This window comes from Dermochelys coriacea, chromosome 9 (genome assembly GCF_009764565.3).
Source record: "Dermochelys coriacea isolate rDerCor1 chromosome 9, rDerCor1.pri.v4, whole genome shotgun sequence".
Lineage (NCBI taxonomy): Eukaryota > Metazoa > Chordata > Testudines > Dermochelyidae > Dermochelys > Dermochelys coriacea.
The window spans coordinates 77,924,895-77,946,725 of NC_050076.1; the positions used below are offsets into that span (position 1 = coordinate 77,924,895).

At 43.2% G+C, this 21,831-nt stretch overlaps 1 long non-coding RNA gene across 1 annotated transcript in view; it reads left to right on the forward strand.

The window, feature by feature from the left end:
- Nucleotides 1-16,330, forward strand: part of LOC122455933 — a 72,847-nt gene extending 56,517 nt beyond the window's left edge. Inside the window, exon 3 of the long non-coding RNA XR_006274464.1 lies at nucleotides 15,713-16,330. This is a non-coding gene — a long non-coding RNA (uncharacterized LOC122455933). The remainder of the gene's footprint in view (nucleotides 1-15,712) is intronic.
- Nucleotides 16,331-21,831: the final 5,501 nt, after the last annotated feature.

Sequence of the window (21,831 nt, forward strand, 5' to 3'; positions counted from 1 at the left end):
AACTTTGATAGCAGTCATGATATGTGTTTCCTGTGGGAGCTGGAAGGGCAGGTTTGGCATTTGTCGCTGCAGGGGATGGGATGTGAAAAAGGTTGTTAGTTGTGTGGGGCAAAGTGCTTGTCACTGGCATACCAAAGCCCTCTGTGGGCCTTGGGATGTCACAGTGCTTGTCACTACATGTGGAGGACATGCAAATAAGCTGCAATCCAATCTGAAGACGATTGAGGCAGATGAAAGATCTAGAGAACCATTAGAATGTGAAGGAAATTCTCAGTTTTCAATTATTTAAATATAAAATTTTATCCTTTTTCTCTGGAGAAAGCCCTTGAACATGTAAACTAATATAAACATCCCCTCTGTTCAAAGCTGGTTGCTGATTTTTTCTTAAAAAAACATTGTGTCAGAAGTAAACTAAGAACAGAAACAAAAGGAAAACAGCAAATAGAGGGAACAAAGGATTCAGGATCTCATCAACAGTCTACACTTCGATCCCCCAGAGAACTTCAGCTTTGACAAATCTTCACAATGGACAGGCTGAAAGCAGTATTATTTTGCAAGATTTCAAATTGCAAAGAAACTAAGGATATATAAAAAGAAAAGGAGTACTTGTGGCACCTTAGAGACTAACAAATTTATTTGAGCATAAGCTTTCATGAGCTATAGCTCATCCGATTCAGAGGACATCATTACCTGGTCATTGTGGACTATTTTTCCAGGAATATAGAAATAATGTATCTGAAAGACATAATGTTTCAGTGTTATCCAGAAACTGAAGTGCATTTTTGCTTACTTTGGTATTCCAGAACAACTAGTGATGGACAATGGACCATAATTCACTGCAGCAGAATTTTGATCATATTACAAGCAGCTCACATTACCCACAAGCAAACGGAGAGGCTGAGAGCTGTACATGTACAAGCAAATCCTAAAAAAAGGAAGATCCATTCCTTGCTCTTCTGAGTTACAGATGCACACCAATAACAGCTACTGGGTACAGTCCTGCACAACTTCTGATGGGAAGACACACCAGAATTACTGTTCCAGCTTTGGAAAAGAATCTTTGTCCTAAGTGGCCAGACATGAAGAAAGTAGCCAAATTGGATAAAAATGCAAAAAGAACCTATGAACACTTTTGCAACTGACAACAGTTGAAGATCTGTCAGGTCTAGAACCTGATGATCATGTTTGTATCAAACTGGATGGAGAAAAAGGACAGACAACTCCATCTGTCGTAAAGAAAAGGAATTCAGCACCCAGATGCTATGTGGTTGAGACCACCAGTGGAAAGTTCAGTAGAACCTGTCAACACTGTTCCTCAGACAGAACAATCAACAAAGCAAACTCTACAGATGGCGGATGAAGAACACAAAGAATATGACCCAGAGATTCCAAACTGACCACAGCCAGCTGTTGCAACTAATGGGCAGCCCAGATGACCAAGTTGTTAGTGTAATTAGAAAACCAGTATAATTCAGACTCATACATGCTGAACTTCAGAGGCAGTGTGATAGTGTAAAAGAACACATGGGGGAGATGAAATGGAATGCTAAACTGCATTATACGATTCTGCCACTAGGTGACACTGCATAGAATACCTTATTTAAGCTAACCTGAGCCATACCAGGCAATAGTATTGAAGGATCTGGTGATGAACACATCTGGTGTGTTTAAGCAAGCACTGTAGCAAATCCATATGTGGTACAGAGGAAACATTAACAGTGGGTTGGAGGGCTTGTAGGGTTTTTTGTGGATGGTATTTGCCAGTTTTAGCATAATTGTATCTCTGATCCCCTTTGTAGACCGGCTCAAAGGATGCCTCCTTGGGTCTCAGTCCAATAGCCGTCACCTCTCTCTAGGCAGGGACCCACATCCTTCTCCCCCCAGACAAGGTTTTAAGTTTGCAGCCCCCCTGTAATTCACTGTGATTACCCCCATCAGGTCTGGCCTCAACTCAGCACCTGCAGTTTCACTGTCTCAAGGGCTAAAGCAGTGGTTTACAAGAGATCACACAGCCTTACACAGAGCACAGTACATTTATTTTAGGAAAAAGCATTAAAGAGAAAACATTATAATAAAACAACAAAGGGTCCAAATGCATACTTAAGTTTACCAGAGCTCTGTAATCTTTCCTATGGAGACCCTTGCATGTTCCAGTCCTTCAAATCCTTCAGCATTTTTTTTCCCCTTGGTTAAAGATTCATGTCCGTTTGCTGAATCAAAATCAGGGGCTCAGTCAGTCAGTTCGGGCTGACCCTTTATAACCTCAAACTCTTTCTTTCTCTCCTGGGTCTCTTGAACATGCTCTGAACCTGTACATCAAATTCACTCTAGAGGGTGGGTCTTCTCTAGAGTTGTCTGCCTATTCCAGGGACTGCAGTAATTATACACACAGCCCAATTTTAGTTCCTGGATGAAGCTTGGTAACCTCTCCTTGACCAACATAAAGTCTCTGGCTCACTGATACAGCTAAAATGATACAATAGTCTCAAGACATGGCTGTTTATCATCTCTGTCACAGTATTTTGTATGAAGTTTTGTTTTTATCTGTTTTACCGAGAACCATACAAAACAACATTGTTCCCTTAAAAGGAAATTGGTCAAACTGAGTCCTGGTGCGAGTGGGTAGAATTTTATTATTGTTTAATTGCCAGCAGTGTGTTCAGTCCTATGGGAGAGCCAAAATTTCAGACAGTCCTCGCTTGAAGAATTTCTACTCACTGAATTCAGTGGAGCTGGATCAGGCCCTAAAAGAAGGACAAGAAAGGATTCATTTGGGAAATCCTGAGGAGGGAGTAAACTGTAGGTGTTTGAGGGGTTTGGAGGGAGGCTGGGATTTGTTTGGTTTTTATTAGTACTGTAATTCATAACTTGTGGACATCCTGAAGCAGTGAGCCTTTCGGAGGGACTGAAAGAGGAAAGAGTGGTCACAGCTTGGTTAACCAGAATTGGGAACGTTTTCTAGTCATACGCACAGCCTGGATAAGGCATGGAGGCAGTAGTGCAAGAAGAAAATTAATAGAAACCTTTGGGCAATTGGCAGTACCTGCAAATATAAACACAATGTGAATAGGCTGTCATTACACTCACTATGATTCCTAATAGTTAGGGCCCATGAAAACCTAGAGCTGAAGTATTTCAGTGTGCAACAAACCAGGGTAATTTCTTATTGCTTTTTTTTGTGGTGTTGCCATGCCTCGAGGCACGAACCAGCACCAGGATTCCAATGTGCTGAGCACTGTACAAACACATAGAGAGTATTCCTGTCCTGAAGAGCTTACAATCTAAATAGACAAACCAGACAAAGGGTCTGAGAAAGGGATACAAAATACAAGCAGGAGATTGGAAGTGAGATTAAGTGGCATGTCCAAGACCAGACAGGGAGTCAGTGACAGAGCCAGAAATAGGATCCAGATTTTCTGTGTTCCAGTCCAGTTCCTTTTCTACAAAATCATCCTTGCTGCAAACGTATTGTAACAGTGACACCCTAAGAAGTTCCTGGACACTACGGTGCTAATAAGCGATGGTCACATAAACACCACCCTATATCGGAAACCTACTGACCGCTATTCCTACCTACATGCCTCTAGCTTTCATCCAGATCATACCACACAATCCATTGTCTACAGCAAGCTCTACGATATAACGGCATTTGCTTCAACCCCTCAGACAGAGACAAACACCTACAAGATCTCTATCATGCATTCCTACAACTACAATACCCACCTGCTGAAGTGAAGAAACAGATTGACAGAGCCAGAAGAGTACCCAGAAGTCACCTACTACAGGACAGGCCCAACAAAGAAAATAACAGAACGCCACTAGCCATCACCTTCAGCCCCCAACTAAAACCTCTCCAACGCATCATCAAGGATCTACAACCTATCCTGAAGGACGACCCATCACTCTCACAGATCTTGGGAGACAGGCCAGTCCTTGCTTACAGACAGCCCCCCAATCTGAAGCAAATACTCACCAGCAACCACACACCACACAACAGAACCACTAACCCAGGAACCTATCCTTGCAACAAAGCCTGTTGCCAACTCTGTCCACATATCTATTCAGGGGACACCATCATAGGGCCTAATCACATCAGCCACACTATCAGAGGCTCATTCACCTGCGCATCTACCAATGTGATATATGCCATCATGTGCCAGCAATGCCCCTCTGCCATGTACACTGATCAAACTGGACAGTCTCTACATAAAAGAATAAATGGACACAAATCAGATGTCAAGAATTATAACATTCAAAAACCAGTCAGAGAACACTTCAATCTCTCTGGTCACTCGATTACAGACCTGAGAGTGGCTATTCTTCAACAAAAAAACTTCAAAAACAGACTCCAATGAGAGACTGCTGAATTGGAATTAATTTGCAAACTGGATACAATTAACTTAGGCTTGAATAGAGACTGGGAATGGATGAGTCATTACACAAAGTAAAACTATTTCCCCATGTTATTTCTCCCCCCCACCCTACCCCCCACTGTTCCTCAGATATTCTTGTTAACTGCTGGAAATAGCCTACCTTGCTTGTCACCATGAAAGGTTTTCCTCCTTCCCCCTCTCCCCCCTGCTGCTGGTGATGGCTCATCTTAAGTGATCACTCTCCTTACAGTGTGTATGATAAACCCATTGTTTCATGTTCTCTGTGTGTGTATATCAATCTCCCCTCTTCATTTTCCACCAAATGCATCCGATGAAGTGAGCTGTAGCTCACGAAAGCTTATGCTCAAATAAATTTGTTAGTCTCTAAGGTGCCACAAGTACTCCTTTTCTTTTTCCTAAGAAGTTAGAGGGCTGTATGCAGATTGAATGTAGCTGAAAGGGGTATGTGACTGACTGAATTTGGTGAGGATTTAATATTGTTTAAAATATAAGGTGGATTCTATATGGAATTTTCTCCCTCTCTTTGGAGTTCCATGATTATCTGTATGTCAATCATAGAACTTAGTTTATTATTGTAACCCTTCTGCCTGTCAGAGTTGGCAGCAACAAGGGCCGGGTTCAGTATCTAGGGGTTCCATTCCAATAACACAATGCAAAATGGGCTCGAGCCCCCACCCAGTGACCTGGGACAAATATATACCATCCCCGCTGGGCGCCTTCAAGAGGCAATATTTTCCCTCTCGCAAGCACATAGTCTGAGTGGAAAAAGCAAAAAGCCTTTTAATAACAGAGAGAAACAATGTGGCATTATGTTGGGGAAACACCACCAACAGGATTCATAACACAACCCATGAACAAAAAGCCCACCCCAAGCAAATTGGGGTGTGTCCTTTCCCTTTGGTTCTTGAGTCCAGCAACCCAAAATCACCCAAAGTCCCAAAAGTCCAACGATCCAAAAGTCTCTGTCCTTGGTCGGGGCAGCCCCAAAGTTTGAAAGTTTATCTGCAGAGTTTTACCTCCCCCCTGGGTAGAAATGGGGGGGGGCTTAAGGGGCACCTTACATGGCCCAAAACTGATTGCCCCACTTCTCCACAGTGCTCCGCTCTGCCAGCCGCCCCCATGAGCTGCTCCAGGCATCCGACAAACTACTGTGCTCAACCAGCCGCTCTGCTCTGCTCGCCGTCCTGCAAACTGCTCCGCCATATATCTTCAGGCTCCCCCACTACTTAACACAACACTCAGTGATTTCAGCTCTTAGTAAGTTTAGCTCTTTTGTGATTTCAGCTTGTAGTAGGGGAGCCTCAGTGCTGGTGTACCATTAGCCCAAAGTGAATTCAGATCAGCAGCCTGTAACTAGACTCCTAATGGAATCAAAATTAGCTCTGATATTCCACAGTGGAGAGAGGAGGAAGTGCAATTAGCATATAAGGCCCTCACCAGGGGGCCCATGCCACCAAGTATTAATATCTATCCCCAGCCTCTCTCCATTCACTGGGTTTTGGAACCCATGACCCTCGCCTAGCAAGTGCTGCTTAGTTGATGGTGTGTACAGTTCCACTGTCCTTGATTCACATAATCAGGATAATAACAGTTTATTCCTGCCCCAATAACAGAGAAACTGGGGCTCCTACAGCAGCCAAAGTGATCATCTAGGCAGGGTGGGTGTGCCTATGCAAATGAGATCAGCCCCTGAAGTTCTTTTCCACAACCGACCATGACTCGCCACCACATGTCAGCATAGAGCTCATCCTGACTTTGCTTACATCATGAAGTACACAGCTGTTATTGTCTACATATTTAATTGTAGATACATATGCATCCCCTGTTCATTCCACCTTCCTCCCCCACACACAACTTTTATCTGCCTTCTCTTTTAATAACAAAATACAAATATTTTAAGCACACAATAGACCAGTAGTTCCTTAAACAAAAAGTGCACTATAGCTCAAAGATAAGAGAGCAGAAATGCAGCATTTCTTGAAAATATATTATACAATCACAACTGAATCACAATTCCTTTTCTTTCTTCTTTCTCAGTTGCTGTATGTCAGAAATGTAGGTTTAGGGGTTATGGGCCAAATTCCTCTCTTATGTAAATACACTGACTTCAGTTGTTCAGTAGACCTGAGAGGTCTGATTATGGATTCACCAAAGTCTCATTCAGAAGTAACTCCATTGAAGTCAAGATCATGCAAATGGTATAAATAAAACAGTTCCTGGCCTAATCTGCCTCAGCCATGCAAAAAGGAACTGAAAACAGGAACTTCTTGACCACTGTTTTGAGATAGTTGCTGAAATAGTGTTATATTTGCAGTACCTATAAGCTGCAGCCAAGTTGTGCGACATTCTTAAAAGCAAGGACTTCTATAGAATTCTTTTAATTAGTGGTATTTGCTTTCAGATTTTGAAAAGTATATTTATACAGAGCCAACAGCATGATGGGTGCTTTCCAGATCAAAACGAAGGCAGGCCCTTATCCTGAAGAGTTTCCATTATAAACAGGTGTATAGATGAGGAACAGGGAGAGGAAGCAACAAATGCAAGTGACCAGGCAGTGATATTAAGCATATGTCTTGTTAGTTACATAATTGTTTCTTAACATTTGGGAAAGAGTAGGATTAGTAGGCCTTATGCAGGAAGTTGGCGGGCCTGGCAATCTGGGTGGGGGTTTTAATAAAAAAAAATTTTGTTTTCATTGTTTCCTCTAAGCTTATGAAAACTTTTTAATTTTAAGCCTAACTGAAATGGACTACCATCAAGAAATTGAACTGTGCACCAACACTGGGTGGACCTGTATTAAATAGTGTTACAGTAGGTGACAGCCTTTGCCCTTGCAAACTGAAGCACAGGATCACAGAGATCTGAAGACTAGCCAGTGGCATTTTCAAGCTATAAAATAGCAAGCAATGTCAGTCTCCCATTGGCCATCATCAATCAAAGTTGTGTTTTAATGAGCCTGAGCTTCAAAACACTGTGCTCACCACTCGCAACTGTGACTGGTAGCATGAGCAGAATCCTCAAAGCTATTCATACATTAGGGAAAGTGTCCTTCACCTCTGCATCATGAATGACTGGAAGAGCTTGGAGTGCTTCTTCCTTTGCAGCTTCCTGTGCTGCAAAATTTAATGGATGTTGTCCAATTTGACATAGTGATCTTTATCATTGACATCCACGCATTCCCCATTGGTCAGCATCGGGTGAAGGTCCATACAATTTTTCAAGAGTGTTTTCCTGTCTGCCAGCAGCTTACTAAGGTGTCTCTCTCTCTCTCTCACACACACACACACACACACACACACACACATGCACACACACACATATGTGTCTTTTCACGGTGCTTCATGTGTCCAAATCTTCCTTTGACGGACGCTCAAACACTGTCAACGAGCAAGCAAAAAAACTCTTTGAAATTTTCTTCCAAGCTTTCCACCACCTCATCTCTGCCCTCGTAAGCAGACTGTCTCTGCTTCTGATGAATACAAGTTTCCTTGAAGACAGGCTCAACTCCTACGTTTCCTGCCATTTCTTTGGCAGCAACATTCTATTTTCCCCTTTGTCACTAACAACAAAACCAGCACTCCTTTTAGGGGACTTATTCCTTCACCCACTTACTTCCCTGGTCCTTCTCTCATGAACAGAGAGCAACAATACCCGAAGTCCAAAGGTGCAAACAATTCAATGTTTATTGGGGTGAACTTCCAGCAAGCATGATTCCAGTTTCCTTTCTTAGTGTCCCCCTTCCCAGCTCTGACACCACAGAGCCTTACCTGTGTCCCTTTTCCCATTTCCCCCCTTGGCAAAACATGATTCCAATTTCCCCACCCCCATTCCCTGCTGCCATTCCCCACCCCCCTTACTTCCTGATTGACTGCAGACTATATAGTAAAACTTGAGTTCTGCTTAGCTATACCTTAACCAATCATTTTCCTGAAATTTAACTAACCAATCCTAACACATGGCCTGAATATCTATATCCTAACAATTCCGAGCCCGGTGACCGCCAAGCCCGGCACCCCAGCTGGTCGCCTGGGTCACCTGCCCCTAAATCCGGCCCTGCTTACACACTGAGAGGGAAGAAAATGGAGCTGTAGCACAAAAAGTAACCAAAAGGAGGGTTTAAGATGATGTAACCTCCCTTGGTTGGCTTGAGCTCAGAAAACTTAACTCTATAGTGATCCACTGCCACTCCTGCAAATATAACATGCAGTATTTAGTTTGCATGATATTATCCAAAACATCCACCTGTAGAGTGAGGGGTATAGAGAACAGGAATTGAAAAAATAACTTGTGAATCATCAGTCTCCCAAAGGAGATGGAGTGATAAAAATCAGGCCAACTTCCTCAATGGATGTGCTAAAAGACAAGACCTGCAAAAGAAAGAGAGGATACACGTTCCACGACTTGGAGACGCCAAGTAGCTCCGTGTGATCATAACAAGCCTTCCCAACGTGCCAGATAAAACTGAAGTGATCCCAAAAGTGCTGGAAGTGATCCAAAAAATTAATAATTTTTCATAGACCAAGAAGTGTTTTTTATTTTTCAAAGTTGATTTTGCACAGATATGAACTGACAATTACCATGTTCCTTTAACTCTCAGTTTCCGGGCACTTGGTAGTTTATTATGTGAGACACAACCTTAGCTGGGAGACTTCCTGTAATTAACTATAGTGGTAGAACATCATAGATTTATAAAGATCATGCCAATAAAAGCATAAGCACAATAACAGTCAATACAATCTAGGGTTCAGCATCCTTTTAGGCTGAAATATAAGATAGAGTTCCAGTCCTGATGGTCCAGAAATGGTCTCGCATATTAAGCTCCTTTTTTGCTTGTATAGAATATACATGTTTTCTTCTGGTTTCATATACAGATTCAAAGCTCATAGCCTAAAATTATTTGTTCCCTATTAAATCATCATATATCTAACAGCTGTCCAATTGAATTTGAGATATATAGCAATGAACCATTTTAATTCATGTTTGTTCCACTCAGTTCCCACAATCTGTACCCATAGACACAGCCTTTTCTGCCACATCCAGACCCCAGACCACAAAATAGATTGTCACTAATGCTTAGGGTGACCAGACAGTAAATGTGAAAAATTGGAACGGGGGTAGGGGGTAATAGGAGCCTATATAAGAAAAAGACCCAAAAATCGGGACTGTCCCTATAAAATCGGGACATCTGGTCACCCTACTTATGCCCCCTCTACACAGCCAAATCTGTTATGTCGGGAACTGTTATAATGAGGGCTGGTTGAGAAAAGGGTCATTTTTGTGAAAAAAAAATTGAAATCTTTATCAGTTCTTGTTCTAACACAATTATCCAATGTACAACCAAAAATAGTTTGGTCTGATGTACATAAGCAAGACCAAGCTGAGTTACAGTACATTAGGTGGAAAGGGATTAAAATGTTATATCAATCTTGTGGGCGTGATAGATTCATCTGTGTACATAGGCCCTTACACCTCACTTTGGTCTAGGGTGACCAGATGTCCCAATTTTATAGGGACAGTCCCAATTTGTGGGTCTTTTTCTTATACAGGCTCCTATTACCTCCCACCCCCTGTTCCAATTTTTCACTTTTGCTGTCTGGTCACCCTACTTTAGTCTACCTCCTCTCAGGCCATATCCTTTGGCCCAAGTAAGAGCCGCAGAAGGGCCCTGTTCATAACAGAAGTGGTGTTGTTCTACTTCACAGAGCCAGAACCAGCATCCACATCCTCTCTGCACCATAAAATTACGATACATAGAAGCCCCAGTTTGCAGAAGCTTTTGGAGGGAACTATTACTACTCAGATTCACCAGTCAAACTCCTTTGCAGAGGGGGAACAAAGCAAAGGTCAAGGGTATTGCAAAATCCTTCCTCCCTGCCTCTGGTTCTTACTGACTTCCCTTGTACACCGTCTATTTACTTGGGCTGTACACTGGAGAGAAGACTAAGATCTTAGAGGGGGAGAAACTCTAATGTCCCACTGAAGACCATCAGACAGCACTTTCCAAATACCCAAGAGGGAGTGTCACTTTCACTATCTCAACATAAAGTTGGACCTTATTATGAAGCAGTAAAGTTACAATAGGTAATATACAGTGATGTTTCCCCAATAACTGCAATAGTACATGTGCATTGAACAATAATGCTGCTGGCTAGCTGGAATCTTGAGCTCCAAAAAAAAAGAATTAATACAGTTTCAGTGTTGCCTTTCTAAGATCATGTCACTTGTTGTCTATGCTGACAGTGCTTTTCCCTGAGAAATGGAGTGGCTCAGGGAGTCAGCATGACCTGGTCTTTTCAAGAAAAGTAAGGCCAATTTTCCTTAGTGTTAATAGACCATATACAGCCATTACTCCTTCATGTTTTATGAATGCAAAAGTTATTGCAGCCCCCAAAAGGTAGTGGTCTCCCTGGTTTGTTGCTCCTCAAATACTCTCTGACACCTTTCCTTTGGGACCAATGGGCCCTGGGTTCCTGATAACTGGTGCATCCACTCTGTGGCTCCGTATATCGATAATTTATCCCAGAGGTCACAGGGATGTTAATCACCTAATATAGTAAATCAAACTCACATAAGAATAATAAGCATTTATTTCCAATAACAGGAAAAGGGGTAAGGAAGGGGAGGGGAAGAGGAGAAAGACTTAGGGATGGTGACTAAACAGATCAGATATCTGGGTGTGCAGCTGTCAGTGGTGATGGCCAGCACCTTGGCAAAGTCCTAGTTCAAGGGGCCTGGGTTAGTCCTTGGCCTGAGCCGTGGTGACTTAAATCAAATCAACAAAAGATAGAGTCCATAAACATAACATTGAGTCAGCAAGCCCTTGCCCTCCAGAGCTTTCATCTCCCGTTCCCATCCCGTGTACTCTGGAAGGTTCCAAGTCTCTCAGAGACAATCTGGAGCTAGTTTCCCCTGGCCATCTGGCAACGAGCTGTTGCTCCATTGAATTCTCAAGCTCTTCTGCCCCTTCATCTTCTTTCTCATTCTTTATACTCAGGCTTGCTCTCATCAGCTACAGCAGCTGAGGATGTCTCTTTTCAGAGCTGACATTTCTCACAGCTGAGCCCACTTGAGGGTGGTTGCTGTGTAGAGGCAGGGAGGGTTCTAAACCCCTTCCTACCTGTGTTTTGTGGAGGGGTTGTAGACCACTTCACAGCAATTTACATCAAAGTCAATAGACTTAGAGCTTGCATGTCTGCGTGGAGAATTTTTTTGGTTTAATTGGAGGCAGAAATGCTGAGGAAGGATAGTCCAGTGTTTAGAGCAGTAGGCTGAGATGCGCAGAACCTCATTTCTATTCCCTGCAGAGCCACAGACTTCCTATGTGACTTTAGCCAGACCTTAGCCTATGTGACCTTAGTCAAGTCACTTAGTCTCCACTCGTGGCTCCAGTTGTGGTCCCAGCCTCAGACCCCTTACCCCTGTCCACATCCCCCCACCCTCCCGGAGCCACAGCCTGGTCCTGACCACACCTCTGTGGAGAGGGGGCATGGACAGGGGTAAGGAGGGTGTGAAGTAAAAAGTTTGGGGACCACTGGTTTTCACCCCCCACACACACACACGCACTGTAAAAAGTGTTCCAGCACCACTGCATTGGGCTGAAAATTAGACATACTTTTGCAGATGACATGGGCATACAAATGGGCTACACAATTCTAGATTACATACACAGAGGCATCAGCAAACAAGGAAGTAATAGTCCCATTCTATAAGTTTCTTGGGCAAAAACACTTAGAACATTTTATTAAATTCTGGACACAACATTGCAATAGTTTCACAGAGTTTAAGGCCAGAAGGGACCATGAGATCACCTAATCTGACCACTTGTATATCATAGACCTTAACATATCTCCTAGTGACTCCTGTATTGAGCCAATTAACTTATGCTTGGATAAAGCATATCTTCCAGAAAGGCAGCCTGTCATGATTTGAGGTTGGAGAATTCTGCCACTTCCTTTGGTACTTTTTTCCAATGGTTAATCACCCTGACTGTTAGAAATTTGTGGCTGATTTCTAATTTGTATTTGGCTTTGGCTTCCAGCCATTGGTTCTTGTTCTGCCTTTTTCTACTAGATTAAAGATCCCTTTAGTGCCCTGTATTTTCTCCTCCCAGGGTACTTATACACTGTCACCAAATCACCTCTCAACCACCTTTTTGATAAGCTAAACAGATTGAGCTCTTGAAGTGTCTCACAGTGAGGCATTTTTTCCAGCCCTCAAATCATTTGGGGGGCTTCTCTCTGCACCCTCTCCAATTTTTCAACATCCTTTATAAATGTGAATATCACAGCTGTACTCAATATTCTAATATCTCACCGATGCCCTACCAAGAGGTAAAATCACTTCCCTATTCCCACTGACTGGTCCCCTGAAGGATATTGACAAATTGAAGGGAGTTCAAGTAACAAAAATATCAGCAGGTTGGAGTGATGTCATGAGAAGGAAGTATTATGGCCCCAGTTCAGCAAAACGTTTAAGCATGTCCTTAGTTATAAATACATGCAAAAGTCAATCCCCACCCAACAAAGCACTTAGGTTACACTTAAACATGTTTAGTTGCTTTGCTGATTCAGGCAACAAGAGCCACAAAAAAGGAACTTGACTAAGAAATGGCTATAGAGGGAAGGGAAAATAACAGCTGACAAATAATGGGAGGCTGTTAACCCCAGCCATGGAGAGTAATCCAATTCATGTGATATTTTAAGTTAGAACTAGTGGTAATGGGGTGACATTAAGAAAAGGACAATTGAGGCTGAACATCAGGAAGAACTTCCCAACAGCAAGATGTTTCAGGCTGTGGAATAGTTTCCCACGGTAAGTAGAGGACCTATGTGTGTATGTATTTCAATGGTATATCCTTGGTTCACAGGGTCTCTAAAAGGACTGCAGACTGTTTTGATGGCAGCAGATGCAACCTTAGGAAACATCCCAAAGTTTCAGTTTTGCTAATGCTTCCAATTTTAACATTTTGCTCTCCAGAACCAGAGCAATTGTCCCCATAAATCCCTTTATCATTACGCTGTATTGACAGGCTGCGATTGGCAATGTATTCAGCCTTCTAATCCGAAGCAAACTTTAATCTTGCAAAGTCCTGTGCTGTCTGTGGTTTGGCACTTTGCCAATAAGCTGACGCTGCTCATTTAGGTCTATATTTGCATCTGGCACCTGAGGAGGTGGGCTGGGCACTGGAGACACACAGAGGGATACTTCCCCTGAGGCCATGGAGCAGAGGTGGAGTCATTCTGCAGGTGCCGCTTCAGCCATTATGCTGCAGAAACCACCTCCACCCTAATATTTCTCCTCTGTGAAAGAATAGGTGGCCCTACATAACAGCAAATTCTCCAGGTCGGACCTGCTTTTGCCCGGCCCCCACTTACCTCCTGCACGGTGGTGCACAAGGAGCCATCACAGGGCTGAGAATCACAAAACAAAGTTGGCTAATACCCATGCCTAGTTCAGTGTATTCCTTTCTTTTTAACCATGACAGCTTGTTTCTCATCCACCCTTGTCCTATATCTGTTATCTGCCTAAGTATACCTTTACATTCTTTTGAGTTATAAAAGCACTAGAGAAAACACTTATTAGCAAACAGGTTGTTATGTGCTGTCATGGGAAAAGAATGTCCACCGTATGAACCTTCAAATATGGAGTGTTAAGTGGTAAAATATAATCAAGGAGATAGCAACAGCAATTCCTAGGATGGACATCATATGAATTCTGGGTTGACAAGAAATTGTAAAGAGACAAGGTGGGTGAGGTAATATCTTTTATCGGACCAACTTCTGGTGGTGAGAGAGACAAGCTTTGAAGCTTACAGATTTGAAGAAGAGCTCTGTGTAAGCTCAAAAACTTGTCTCTTTCACCAGCAGAAGTTGGTCCAATAAAAGATATCACCTCACCCACCTTGTCTCTCTAATTCTCTAGGATCAACACAGCTACTGTTCGGGGAGATTTTGGCAAACCAGTAAAGTGCCTAAACCACTATCACTTGTTGCTAACAGTAGTCAAGTTAGCAGGCCATACTGAACCATTCTTGCTTATTGCTAAAAGTAGCGAAGTCAGCAGGTCATAAATTGATCATGCAGAGGTCTCAGCATAACCAAGACAGGAGGGATGGGGCTTTTGGATGCCTCAGATGGGACAGCTTGACCCCACACCCTTCCTGCTAAGCGTGTTGAAATTGCTGATGCATGTATTTTAGAAAAACAAGATAGCTGTCTATACGTGCCCCTGGGAATGTTTGTCAGGGCCCAAAGGCATGGACACTCTGAAAAAAATAATATCTCTGGTTAATTGGCAATCATAAGGTGTTTGACATTTTAACCCTGCTTGCTTAGCAAGTTTTGTTTAAGGGATATGTCATCTTATTACTAATGTATAAATAAGGGGGGAAAGTTTGAGGTAATTGGACTTCTCCGGAGGGGCTCTTCAGGGACACTCCCTCTGGACACTTCTTGGTCCCCACCGGCAGATGGAAGCCTGGCCAGCAGAAGTCTGTTACGGTGCCACTCGAAAGCCGTGCTCAGCTTCGTTAATTATCAAGGGTTGGGGGGTATTTTACTAACCTGTTGCGGACGTGTGTAAGTGCTTGAGACTAAGTAAAGTTTAGCTTTAAGTGAAAGCACTCTTGTGTTGTCCTGTTTATGCCAGCCATCTATCGGTCGGACGGCCATGTCTCCCCTGATTTATTTCCTAACACCACCTCGCACAGAGTAAACTTTACCAAGAGTTTGGGTTAAAAGAACCCCAGTTAACACAACAACATTACAACAAACAAGAAATTGTAAGTCATATAAAACTACGGAAGTCTCTGATTATCCTTTTGCAATGGATCCAATTTAGTTTAAATACAGTGATTAGTGAAAGAATTGCTCAATGAAAATGTAATGATTGGTGTATGTTGCCAAAGTTGCATGGGGTTTGTAAGGACTCCAACTCTGAGGTCACAGAGACTTTGTGGTTGGCAAGCGTATCATGCAGACCCCATGGTCAACAGCAGTGATAGGACTCAGAAGGACTTTCAGCTTCAAAAGCATAGACAATTTACTAATTGAGCTAAAAGAGAGCGGTGAGTTAACCTGTGTTCATCGTATTATAGCTTACACGGTCAGTAGGCCAGTGCCTAGAATGTGATATGATCACACGTATTTGAGCAAATCTTCTATTCTCTCCAACCAAGGGCACTAATGCACACTTGTCATTACATAACAGGTTGTAGACAACAGCCTCCTATTATGGTCAGTGAAAGTCCTGTGGCTAAAATGTTGTGCAACACTTACAGTTTTGCTCCTGTTTATACACTTTTTTTTTTCTGTGACAAGGTCCTGTATTGCTGCTTCTGGAGACTGAGGCCTTCTGTCCACGGAAGAGATACATCACAGACTGCAGCAGTCCAAGCTTCCTCAATCTGCTCCCTCTGTGTGTGCTTCAACCCTGACCTGGAGGTGAGAAGGAAGCTCATTTTCTATGTCCACTGCCTTCTGGTTTCTCTGTCAACAAGGGTGCCATTTATGATGAGGGTTTGTTGTTGTGGACACCTGTGCACTTTCAGTTGCATTGACATCACCTGTTCATTTCACATAGGCCGCTGAACAGCCATCAGGTAGCAGCAACTATCTGTCACCACTGACCTGATCTTGTCTGCACGGCAAAGTGTGCGAGAGTGGTGCGATTTGTAAAGCAATCTAACATGTTGCACTGTTGCACACAACATTAACATGGGCAAGGTACCTTTTAGAGCAGTGATACTCAAACTGTGCCTTGCAAGCTGCAAGTGGCTCTTTAATGTGTCTTCGGCAGCTCTTTGCAACACAGGATATTAAAACACAGTGTGATTTAATTCTTAACCAATCAGGATGCTTTTACTATGTTATTAACCAATTAAGTTATGAACTTGCTCAAGTTATTAACTTATTTGTTCTGAGAATAATATATAATATATATAACTAAATATTTCCCTGTCATACTGTTGAAATATGTAAATGAAATGTACAATATGTAAATATGTAAATGTAAATATAGTATATGAAACAATGAATTCACACTTCGGTGGCACTTTTGGGTAATGTTGATTGCTAATTTGGCTCCTGAACCACTGAGGTCTGGGTGTCACTGTTTTAGAGTATGTCTGCACTGTAATAACAAATCCATGGCGCAGCCCTGGCTGACCCCCGTCATCTGCCTTAGCCTCATGGGTCTAAGGCTGCAGGACTATGAATTGCAATGTAGACATTTGGGCTGGAGCCTGGAATCTGAGACCCTGGGTGGAGGGAGGCAGGGGTGTTGGAATAATTTGTATAGTAGGGTGCTGAGAGCCATTGAACCAAACTATAAACCCTGCATATGATGGAAACCACTTCAAGCCAGGTGGTGTGGAAGCACCCCCAGCACTCCTACTTCCAACACCTATGGAGGGAGGGTCTCAGAGTCCAGGCTTCAGCCTCAGCCCGAGCATCTGCACTGCTATCTGTAGTCCTGCAGCCCAAACTCTGCAAACCCAAGTCAGCTGACCCATGATCTGAGACTCAGTGCCATTGGGTTTTTTATCTCAGTGTAGATGTACTCTTAGAGTGTGCCAGCAGGGTCTACACAGGGCACATTAGTGCACTTTACAAATCACACATATCTAGTGTGCTTTGCCAGTGCTGCGTAGACAACACCCGGCTTTCAATTAGTGACTTAGTGATGAAGAGTTCTCCACCTGCTCTCTGTCCTTTGAGCCATCCTGTCCTCTAGCTGTTTTAACTCCTTGTTTCTCCAAGGGAAGCTGAGAAGATCACTTCCCTGTAGATACACTAAGGGCTTGGCTTTTAAACTGTTATACATGCATCCAGAAAGACCATCTTTCCAATGCAGAAGTTCATCAAGCATTCCAGAAGAAAATGCTATTTCTACATATGCTGATTCAGCACAGCTGGGGACATGAAGCAGCAGGCCTTTGTTTTTGATTATGAAAGACTATTATGCTCCATATTGTGTTCAGGTGGGCCTGGTGCAAGTTCCTGTGACAGGAAAATTCCTTTAATTTGAAGGAATTGTGTTGTAATGTTCAATATTTCCTGTTTTGAAGTTGTAAAAATAACATGCGATACAATCAACTTCCAATTCTTCAAATCCTACAAAAACTTATCATGTGTAAGTAGTTGCACAGTATAAAGAATCTGAGTCAGACAAAACAATAACCTAAGTATTGGCAGCTTTTTCAAAACTTTTCAGGGCATCAGCTAGCAGCAGTCACAGGCTAAAGAGAAGTTTAAAAGGCCTGACCCAAATCTCAAGGAAATCTTCATTCTGTACCTGATTGAAAGCCCACTTCATTCTGCACCAGATTGAAAGCCCACTGAAATCAACAGAAAAGCTTTGTTAGGCTTTGGCATAGGCCCTTATGAGAACTACATTTCAGATTCATTTTCTAAATCAAATCGTACAAGCCGTGTAGATGATAGGAGAGGACAGAGTGCTCTGACGCAGACAATCACACACTGAAGGCAAAGAAAGAGAGAAAAAGAAAGAAACAAAGAAAGGTCTCCATTTGTTACAAGCAATATGTTCTATTGGATTTCACATGTAGGTGTTTCAATACATTAATCACTGAGGGCCTGTTGTCCTATTGATATTCGGATGAATTAAGGCTATAAGACTAGCCAGGGCTAGGGCTCAAGCGTGCAAACCCTCCACTTGTTTGTAAAACCACCCTGCAACATCCTTCCGCTCCTGTTAATCAAAGATCTTAGCTTTAAGTAGATATACAAGGTGGATACTGGTAGCTAAGAAAGCACCTTCAGTATAAAACTGATACGGGAAGTCAGCATATTTGAATCTCACATTTAAATAAATAGCATACTTAGAGGTGTTATCAGTCACCATGTTTTCTTTTTCTTTTTAAGTTTTTTTAAAAACTAATATAAACTAAACTAAAAATTAAACTAATGCAATATTAAGGTTGAGAGTTTAAATGCACAAAACACAAGAAATTCCAAGTGATCATTCCCACGATGTTTATAACCCACCCCTTTTATAGATTTGTTTTTATCACAGATCTATCTTATAAAACTATAACTTTGAATGCTCTGACTTTTGCACATTTTAATTCAGGGGTGGGAAAACTTTTTGGCCCGAGAGCCACATCTGGGAATAGAAATTATATGGCAGGCCATGAATGCTCACAAAATTTCGGTTCGGGTGCTGGAAGGAGTGAGGGCTCTAGCTGGGGATGCAGGCTCCGGCCAGAAATGAGGTGTTCGGGGTTTGGGAGGGAACTCCGGGCTGGGGCAGGGGACTCCGGGCTTGGGCAGGGGAGTGGGGTGCTGGGGGAGGGGAGGGCTCCGGCTAGGGGTCCAGACTCTGCAGTGAGGCTGGGGATGAGGAGTTTGGGGTATAGGAGGGTGCTCCGGGCTGGAAGTGAGGGGTTTGGAGGGTGGGGGGGGAATCAGGGCTGGGGTTGTGGTGCAGGAAGGGGTGCAGGCTCCAGCTGGGGATGAGGGGTTTGGAGTGCAGGAGGGTGCTCTGGGCTGGGACCGAGGGGTTCGGAGGCCAGGAGGGGGATCAGGACTGGGGCAGGGGATTGGGGTGCGGGGGGAGGCTCAGGGGTGCAGGCTCAGGGCAGCACTTACCTCAAGCAGTTCCCGGAAGCAGCGGCATGTCCCTTCTCCGGCTCCTATGCAGAGGCGTGGCCATGTGGCTCTGCACACTGCCCCATCCACAGGCACCACCCTGCAGCTCCCATTGGCTGAGATTCGCAGCCAATGGGAGCTGCAGGGGCAGCACTTGGGGCAGGGGCAGCGTGCAGAGGGGAGGACTCTGGCTGCCCCACACGTAGGAGCCAGAGGGGAGCCATGCCGCTGCTTCCAGGAGCTGCATGGAGCGGTCCCCAACCCTGCTCCCTGACTGGAGTGCCAAGCCCCTCTCCCCAGTGGCAGCTCAAGGGCTGGATTAAAATAGGCAGTGAGCCGTAGTTTGCCCACCCCTGTTTTAATTCTTAACCACATCATTGCCTTAACTTATTTTCCTATTTAGTTATGGGGAAAGATTGAATGTTTATTCATCAATGCTCTGTTATTTCTAAATGCCACCATTCACTTTGGCTACAAACACACATTGGTGTCTGATTTCAGATAATTCATTTATTTTGGACTAGCATTAATTTCAATTAAGTTTTGATCAATTGGCAGAAAACTTCAGATGATCAATGAGTTTCCATCAGCATGGATGAAGGCTTATGGCCAACCAGCTCTAAAGTTTGAGTGAGGCAAGAGATCCCACCATGTGGACTATGTTTTCAAGTGTCTTAAGAGGACACTCAGAACAGCTCAGGCTTTTACAGTCTGAGGAAATGAAAACAAGTTAAACTGTTAAAAGTTAGATCAACAGCTACAATTTGAATATAATGAGGCAAGTTCTGGTCTGTTACACCAGTGTAATTCAGTGCTTACATTGATGTAACTGAGAGCCTAATTTGGCCCACTGTGTGAGTGTCAAATTATTTTTGCAGTTTTTATATTGGTTTTCTTTTAATGCCTTATCTCTCTCCCACTAGAGACAGGTAAACAGCATAGGGTCCATTTAGTGTCGGTGACAAACTGAAGTCTCCATTGTCCCTTTGCAGTGATTAGCACCTATGGACTTTTGAGAGCCCGTGGCACTTGTCAAAAATTTTGGAAGAGGATGGAGGGCATTCTAGAAACAGTATCCTCCGCAATGCTTCTCATGAGGCAGTGTTAGTGATGGATTACTCTAGCACTACATGTCTATCAAAGTATTGTGGCACAGTTATTTGATATATTAGAAGTTGTAGAAGTCATTATGGACAACCTATTAATATGGGGAGAGACCATTGCACAGCATGGTGAAAGGGTTCACAACGTGTTACAATTAATACAAAGAAAAGAAATTAAAGCAAACTACCAAACTGGGCTGGAAGTGATCACCTCTATGGGGCACATACTCAATGAACACTGTCTTCAGGCCAACCCAAAAAGGAAGAAGCCATTTTTCAGATGGAAACCCCATAAGACACAGTAACACTTAAGCAATCCATTGGCATGATCAAATATATATGTAAATTCACCCAAACTTGTCAAAGACAAGTGCTCCACTCCCACTGCTTCCTGGAAGTCAATTGGTACTGGATTTAGTCCAAGTGCAGTTTCCAGGAATTAAAACATTGGTTCCACAAAAGTGCCCCTCCTGAAGTATTTTGGTATAGACAACCCTGTTAATCTCACCATCGATGCACAGTCATAGAATTACACACACATGGTCTAGACAGACACTTGACTTTCCTCCTTCCCAGCCTTACCCAGTCTGAACAACCAGCTTCTTGTCCTACATTCTTTCCCTAGGCCTCTCTCTTCTCTGGCCAGCCATCCTCAATGTTTACACCTCTACTTTTTGCTGCTGGCACCCTTGTCTCTAGTATGACCTTCTCAGTACTGCTCACCCACCTGGTCCACAGTCCCAGAGTCCTCCATAAGGCAGCCTGGTATTGTATGCAGTATACCTGTCAAGCACACCCGAACATTTACCTTGGTTAGTCCTAGAGAATGTGCTGCAGTACATGCAGAAACCACATGTTTTCTTTCCAAGCACCACTTGGGGCAGGATGTTTTCCAAAACTCTCTCCCAAAGCCAGAACAGCCAGTATACCCCATCACACCTCCTCTTCATGTATTCTTTTAAACAAACGTGGATACTTCCATGTCTCTGCGTTCCCAATGTCTGACAAGGGCAGTGCTATAGATGGAAATAAACTAGTGTAGGCTCAACCTGAATAAGATGAAGTGATGTTAACAGGCAGGAAAAGCAACTAGATTGGAAAAAGCAGGGGTGTGAGTGCCCTTTCCATTGGAATGGTATTGTGTGTCTAACCTTTGCAAGTTGAGTATACAGTCTTGGGTCGATCTATTACTGCTCCTGAGTTACAAGGTAACAGCTGTGGCAAATAGTGCCATTTGCACTATCAATTTACCTAGGGGCTGCTCCTGCCTGGTAAATCTCAGCACATAGTTATAATTATATGGTTCTGCTTTCAAGTCTAGAGTACTGCAGTGCACTCTTTGGGAACATCTTTGAAAAACACCTGGAAGTTTTAGCGAGCAAAGAATCCACCATTTCTGGAGTGATGGAAGCCATTGTGTGCACAGAACACCAGCACTCTGTGCTCCATACTGACTACCTATTTGCTCCTGGGTGTTGTTCAAGATGTCAGTTATCATCCATAAACATTTCTAAAATTGGAGAACATGGCCTGTGAAATTTTAAATGTCATGCTAAAATAGGTCACTTGAACAAAGCCTAATAAATTAGACAATATACACGAAGAAAACATATAGCTAATTTCCAAACACACACATGGTTACAGCTGGTGTGGAAGAACTGTTAGACATAGACAAATTTTATGTATATCAGTGACTTGATTTCCTACTTAGGTCAGCTGAAATCA